We start from the raw sequence: 8,034 nt of genomic DNA, 5'->3' as shown, positions 1-8,034 counted from the left end.
AACCAAATATCACTTACCTAGGGAAAGACAAAGAAAGGGAGAAGAGTTAGGAATCTACCATAACCACAGAAAACACACTGAGGTCACTGATGCTAAGCAGATCAACTTTAATGCAATTTTGCTTCCCCACAGCTTCACATAAGACTCAAGTTTTACCTACTCCAAGTACAAGTCTGTTGGGGAAATAACACATGTTGTGACAGCTTCAGGTCCTGTCCTGCTGCTTGCTTTCCATTCTGTCCTGGAATTCTTACATATATGCATGTGACTACTGCAACACGGGTCTCTTGAGGAGAAACTGGCTGGGGAGTCGGTTATGTGCCAGGCAGAGGGGGAAATGTGTACAGCCAGCTGCCTTAATGATTACAGAGGCTCTGTCGCTATGTGGTTCAGATGCTGTGAAGATTGAACTAATAAAAAGGAAATGAGAGAACTGTCATCACAGATTACATGGTATTTATTCCAAAATCTGTTCATTATAGAAATTTGCAAGACAAATGGCTTTTCAGCCAGGAATGCTGGGGCTTTCCTCCTGGTGTATACATGGTGTGTATGAGGCACCAGCTTATCTGAAGCATGGGCTGGCCTCTCTCTCTCTCTCTCTCTCTCTCTCTCTCTCTCTCTCTCTCTCTCTCCCTCTCTCTCTCTGCCTCTCTTCCTCCTCCCTCCTCTCTCTTTTCCTATCTCTAATTCGTAATATAGTTCCTAAAGTACTCGTCGTCATCAGAAACAAGTGGAATTTGTTTCTTTCTCTGTATGCTTTCCAAATGACACTGGGGAGCCCTGTCTCCTCAGATTCCACAGCAGCACTGTCCTGTGTATGAATAGCTCATGATTCCTTTTTCCTTCCTCAGTCTTCTTTTTCAACAATTTTTTAAGTAAAAAAAAAAAAAAAAAAACAGGGTGTTAATTATTGTTGTTAATCAACATTATTAACAAACTAACTCAAGTCACACCCTTAAAGAATAACACAGATCATTAGGATTTGAGTTCTTTTACATGTCCCCTCTCCCTCTTCACTCTTCCTCTCCCTCTCCCTTCTTCCTTTCCCTCCTTCCTTTCCTCTCCCTACCTCTCTCCCTCTCTCTTGATCAACTCTCAGGAACAATCTAAGAAGAGCTAAGAGGAAAGATGCTGAAGGAGAACAAGTAAGGGGAAAAGGAGGAAATGAACCAATCAAGTAAGAGGAGGCAGAATAAGAAAGAAGTGAAAAGATAAAAGTAACTGCAAGTGAAAGGCACATAGAAATAGCCTACATATAGAAACTCTTTTGCTGACCCTTTAACTCTCATGATGGAAGAAAATTTGAATAGAACACAAAAGGTTTCAGCCCCCTAAAGGCTGCTCTTGCTTATGTGACTAAACAGAAATGATACTAGTCAGAGGCATACCTGTGTCATGTAAATGTGACTCTGTAAGGAAATCCCCCAAAAGGAACATCTTCTGCTTACATTCTAACCCCTAAGAAATGATGGATGGTTAACTCCTGGCCTGTTCACTTCAAGCAAAATACTTGGCATTTTGTTATATCCCAGAAATTCTAATGACGTCTTGGCTCTCTGCCCAGGAAATTCCAAGAGTCTGAGTTTACCTGACATCTGCATTGCATGTCTGACTACTTGTGTGATAACAAATGCTGCTGAAATAAATGGTATAAAACAAGCTACACACTGAAGCTGCAGAAAGGCCACGATGTATCAAAAAGAGGAGGCTATCAACATGCATGTGTGTCTGCCGGTGCATTGGTGCCTCAGCCTCTGCTTTTCTAGAGAAGGGGCTCTTAGATGATTCTCCTCAAAAAAGGAAGGAAGGAAGGAAGGAAGGAAGGAAGGAAGGAAGGAAGGAAGGAAGGAAGGAAGGAGGGGAAGGAGAAGGAAGGGAGGGGGGAGGGAGGGAAGGAGGGAGGGAGGGAGGGAGGGAGGGAAGAAGAAAGGAAAGAGGGAAGGGAACTTGAGTAGTATCATGGGATCATCACGTTTGTTGCCTTTTATCAAAAGGTAATTATAGCCTTACTCAATTTATGACACATAATGTACCTAATCCCTCATAAATGCTTCTTATTCACCACCCAGCACTTCCTGATGCTGCTGGCCAAATAAATGGTAGCTGTTTCTACCTGGGTGATGGCAAGGCTGTTAATTGTAACACTCCATGAAACTTAATTATGCAAAGCAGAGAGGCAACTCTGGAGCTATTAATCAGAGGTTTGATTCAGAAGTAATTTGTTGTTGGGACCCAAGGAGCTGTTCTTCTCCTTCCTTCCACTGTGATGCACTAACAGTTAATCCTCTGTTTTAATGGAAAGCTGCTGGGGTTTCAGTTAGAACTTGATGGTGACAAAGCCGCTTATGAACATCACCTTACTTATTAAGTGGCAGATACTCCATTTCTTCTATTTAAGTCATTTTTAATTACAGCAACCAGAATCCAATACCATTCATAGAGCATCAAGAAAAAGTAGCCAATCACTTATTTCCTATCTGCTTAAAGGTAGAACAGGATGCAATGGACAGACTATAGAAAGCTGGTGACTATGACCTGAAACTCACAGGGAAACCATTTCCATCACCTCTAAACATCTTCCAAAAGAAAATAGTATATCTAGCTTTCTAATGGTGTTGAGTATTTGCTTCTAAATAAATCAAGGGTGAAGTGATGAGAGTAGTCCAGGTGGCATTGAAGCAGCTCCTCGTTCATTTGTGAGAGGAAAGATAATGGGAATAGGAGTGAAAAGACATGGTCAACTAAGAAAGAATCAAAGTCAGCCATCCCACTATTTCTGCTACTGTTGCTGCAGACATGCAGAAGAACCTCAGGGTCTTTGAATAGTGTACACCTTTCACTGTACATGTCCTGGAATGTATGGCTCCTGCCCATTTTTCAAGACAGGGAGAAACACATAGCATCATTGTTCATTTCAAAGATTTACCATAAGTATAGAAGTGCAGGGACACAGAAGTCATCTTGTCAGAACAGGGGAAGAAAGATTTAAAAATAACACAGAAGCAGAGCAATAATAATTTTAAAATGGTCAGAAGAAAGAAGCAATGAGTCCTAGAAACCTGAAGGATGAGCTGAGCGAAAGTCTGAGAGAGCTAGAGAGCAAATAACATCAGCACATGGGGGTCTCCCCACTGCTCTCCATGTGGATGTTGTTTGAAAGATATCTCTTCTCATCTTTCTCTAACCCAGTCTCATACAGTACCTTTCCCAAACATTCTTCCTCCTGCCTTTCTAAAGTTGACATTTTTGATAAAGGTAAGATTGTCTTAGGGATGAGCAATTCCTGTTTCTTGCATTACGCAGTATTGTTCATACATTCATGAGTCATTAAAACACACTTGCTTTCTGAAAAGTCTGCACTTTTACTCTTATGCATTCTGTAGCTACTCTAGGGAAAGAGAGAATGGAAGTAGAATAAAGTCTTCCAAAGACAAAGGACCGTGGTCTCCAGATTGTGCATATCACCCTGTATAAAGAAAAGGGGTCTTCACAGATGTTATTAAATAAATAAGCAAGAAAGAGGCCCTTCCACAGTCCCAGAGGGTACAGTCCTGTTCCCACATACGTTTCAGCCAATGTGAGGGCTTTTAAGTCAACAAGTATAAAGTTGCTTGTTAGACCCTGAAGCAAAGGTATTGTAGGATATTTGATCATACTTCAAACCCTGAGATTGTATACTGAGGAAACAAAACAAAATAGACCAACCAAAACCCATTTCTAATTGTGGTACGGTTCAGCCCTAGCACACACCTTTAATCCAAGAATGTTGTAGGACCTTTGATTACACTATGAGACTGTATACTGGAAAAAAACATGTTTCTCGTTGTGGTGTGGCTCAGCCCTAATACATAACTTTAATCTGAGAACTTTCTGTTTATTGTAAACAAGGCTGAATAAATTCAACTGCAGGTCAAAAGATGGAACAAGCAACCAGTTGACAGGGAGTAAACATAGGGAAAAAAAACACAATTAGAGGAAGTCAAGAGGATAGACAGAAAGACATATAGGAAGTAGAAAGGAAGGACATTCAATTGGGAAAGTTTTTAAGACAGTATGGAGGAAGAGAACTGTTCTTTTCTTCTTGGTGTGAGGTCCTTGAGGAGGAAGGTCAGCTGGCTACTTACTCTACCTCACTGAACTAGTAAAACTCACCACAGCATCTGGCTTCTGAGTCTTCATCTGGTACAATCAAACATTTGGAATTTTGTTTTAAAAATGACACAAACGTACAGGTGACCACAATCTTCCTAGATAGTCCCTTGGTGCCTACCATGTTAGCATAACTCCCATAGCTGCTCTGTCATTTTCAAACCTGTGCCAATATGGTAGTAAAATATATAGTCACCTTAGATATAGGTGGCTTTTTAGTCTTTGCAATACTCACGATGGTACGATTGACATTCAATAGAGTATATGGTTTTTGCAGGAGAGGAGAAAAAGTGACAGTCATTTTAGAAATGCTGCTCTTACATGCTTTTTACACAAATGTTGGAAACAAGTAACTAATTTGGGTGGCTGAGGTAGAGAGAGAATCTGTTCAGACATATTTGTTGCTTAAAGATGAGCTTTTCAATCTGGCCGCAATCCAGAATTACTGTTCTGACATTTGTCTTAAAATGAATAAAGAATTAAATACCAGATCATATCTTAAAATATGATACATTTTAGGTGAGTTAATTGTAGTTTACAGAACTCTTTGAAACTTAAGAAACACTCATAAAAGTGAATTCAGTATGTGAGATGGCAAGATCTGTGAGGGAGCTGTGGGTGGGTATAGACACATCTTGCATGGCTAATTATCTAATAGTGACTGTAAGTGCTAGAGATACTAAGAGAAAAGAGAGCCCATTGTAATCAAAGGTAGTTATAAACAGTTTCTTTAGAAAAACTCTCTGAGCTGCACATGAGGCTGTAGCATTTGCATCCATATAGTACTTCTGAGAATGGGTAAATCTACTGGAAGCAGCAGTAAACATGCAAATCAACACTTCCACCTTCCAAAGTATTCACTGCTAAATTCACTTTTAAGAATATGCCATAAGATTTCTGTAATCTCCTATAACTCTGAGCATCTTACTCTTAATTCCTTGGGATATTATGAAACATTTCACTGTATCTACATTCTTGTGAACTGGGCTTATAAGACAGGATTCTCAGAGGAAAAAGCAATGGGATGTTACACATTGGATGGTGATAGCAATTCATTTAAACAAATGAACAAATGAACAATGATCACCTCAAATTCTCCTTTTGCTACTACTACTGAACTAAAAGAGCTTAGAAATATGTATAATTTTCTAACATACTAAATTTCCATGTTTTTCTAAGCATGTGTGTTTGTACATTGTGTATTGAACACTGTATCTGCACATTAGATACCTGAGAATGATTTCCCTATAAAGTATTTATAAGTAAATAAGTACTAGAAGTAAGCAATGATATGTAAAGAAGACATAACCGAAGAGTAAATACACTGACATCTGTTTTGGAGATAATGAGGTTATAGCAAAAGAAAGAAAATGTGAGACCCTCCAGTGTACAAGGGAAAAAAAATAAGGAGACAGAAACTGGAGTTGGCATAAGGAGAGAGTTTCCCTTAGAAAAGTATTTAAGCATGTAAAACCAATTTCCTTACCAGGAGGCAATCATGCATATGGTATAGGAAGAGGAAACTAACAATAGCAACAACAAAAAATGTGCCTTATCCGATGTTTTCCACCTTCATCCACTAACTGTATAATAGAATGCAAATGGTAAGCTAGATGCCTCATGGTTGCTGACTCTGCTATTCCTTGCAGTTGGCCTGTTGATTCCTTCATGTTTCACTAAATAAAAGAATCACAAAATCTAGCAAGAAAGCAAAGCACACCTGGATCCTATTAATAAGTAGTATCACAATGAAATTTTGAATCTGGTCTGGTGTTGAATAGGACCTTTGGAAACTATGCATGTCCTAAGGTTGACCTAGACTGTCAAGCCTGAGAACTACCCAGCAGTCTGGCAGTGATCTGCCCAGCGATGCAATAGTGGTACATTTGTCTTGTGGGAAACCAGCCGCTATCTAATTAGACTTCTAGTTCACTCAGTAGGAGAGTATTCACGCCTGGTACTGTGAAAGCTAGCCAACCACTTGTACTCAAGAGGTCACAGGCCCAAAAGGAAAACCTACTACTGCTATTCTCTTTTTTTTTTTTTTTTTGGTTTTTCAAGACAGGGTTTCTCTGTGTAGCCTTGGTTGTCCTGGAACTCACTTTGTAGACCAGACTGGCCTCGAACTCAGAAATCCGCCTGCCTCTGCCTCCCAAGTGCTGGGATTAAAGGCGTGCGCCACCACCGCCCTGCCTGCTATTCTCTTAAAGGCATATTTCTAAGTTTATTTTACATACTTAACCTTATTTCTGCAGGTCAGTATACATCTCAGCTCTCACTAAAGATTCAAGGATGGGTGCTAAGAAAGGTAGAATAAGTGTTTGTCCAGAGACAAGCAACTTGTTAACTTACCTAGTCCTAATGTGTCAGCACTAACAATGTATATGTATACATATACATATATATTCATATAAATATGTTTATATATAACATTACATATACATACATATATATTTAAAGGTTCTCAGTATCTCACACATAGATATGAGCATATATGTGAGGGAGGGATAAAAGTAATATAAATAAAGTACTTGTATTAAATTTTTAAAAAATTAAAGTAAATGAATTTAATCTCAAAATATGTTGTGAGAATTGATTTAAAACGAAGCAGTAAGGTTCATCCATTGTAGTTTGCTTTACAAGCAGATTTGCTGAAGACATTCCATGAGTTTATGAAGATCCACCTTCAGCCCTGTAAACTGCCAGCCAAACACCTAAAAAACTTGTAGAGCTCAGATGGAGGGAGAGGGTCCACTATGCAGAGCACGATAAGCAGTCTGATTCTTAACTCTGCTTTTCTTTATGACAATAATTCTTTTTTCCTGTTCTCATCAAAAGAGAAAATGTCCTTTTTTTTTTTTTTTTTTTTTTTTAATATACAAGATAACAGGCTGGAAGCACAAAGCACCGCCACAGAGAGGCTAAATGATACTTAGTATTACATTATCCATTATCCTCTGGGCTACCCCCTCTACCTGTTTCCTGGGACAATCACAATATGAGGATATCAACCTTGTGAAAGAATGGCAAGCTCACAAATGTTTTTCAGTGTCTGTAGAAAAGAGGCAAAGCCCTGCAGGAGCTTGAGGAGTTTCCCCTCAGCTAAGAATGTAAAAAAACTGTTCCAGAAGCTGCCAGAGCTGTGGATGGCCCGCCGCTCCCACCACACCTTGGCTGAGAGTGCCTGGGACACAGTGATGTTGCTGTGCAAGAAGGGTCCTACAGCCATACAGGCCAAGTCTAAGCAGGCCATCATAGCAGCTCAGTGATGAAGATGTAGAGACATCCAAGAAATGGGCTGCTGGCCAGAACAAGCAGCATTCCATCACTAAAAACACAGCCAAGCTAGACTGAGAGACAGAGGAACTTCATCACAAAAGGGTGACCCTGGAGGTCGGCAAAGTGATTCAGTGGGGCCAACAGAGCAAAGGCCTGACACAGAAGGACCTGGCCACGAAAATCAGTGAAAAGCCACTAGTCATCGCAGACTATGAAAGTGGAAAGGCCATTCCGAATAACCAGGCTTTGGGCAAAATTGAGAGAGCCATTGGCCTCAAGCTCCAGCAGAAGGACATCAGGAAGCCTGTTGAGAAGAGGCTGAAGGCGAAATGAACACAAAGCCTCAAAGCCAGCTGTTCTGACTGAGCTCTTTCTGGCTGGTCACTAGCACTGCCGTGGGTCTCCTTCCACGGTCAAATGGAACACAGAGGTCAGGCCTGTGTACCACCCATAACTGCTGTCAAACAAAGCAAAACCTTGCAAAAAAATGTAGAAAACTCAAAATGAAAATACCTGAAGTACAGGGAGTCTGACTGGCAGGACCATTTAAGTGTCTGGCCCACGGATGTGCAGTTCCTTGAATTAAGTCAATAATCGTAAGTG

At 40.2% G+C, this 8,034-nt stretch overlaps 1 pseudogene; it reads left to right on the top strand.

Moving 5' to 3' along the window:
- Nucleotides 1-7,298: 7,298 nt before the first annotated feature.
- Nucleotides 7,299-7,829, top strand: LOC116072786 (annotated as a pseudogene).
- The last annotated feature ends 205 nt before the right edge of the window (nt 7,830-8,034 follow it).

The sequence above is a fragment of the Mastomys coucha genome, unplaced genomic scaffold (assembly GCF_008632895.1).
Source record: "Mastomys coucha isolate ucsf_1 unplaced genomic scaffold, UCSF_Mcou_1 pScaffold23, whole genome shotgun sequence".
Taxonomy (NCBI): domain Eukaryota; kingdom Metazoa; phylum Chordata; class Mammalia; order Rodentia; family Muridae; genus Mastomys; species Mastomys coucha.
The sequence above is the reverse complement of the archived record's forward strand: the minus strand, read 5'-3'. Positions and strand labels throughout refer to the sequence as shown.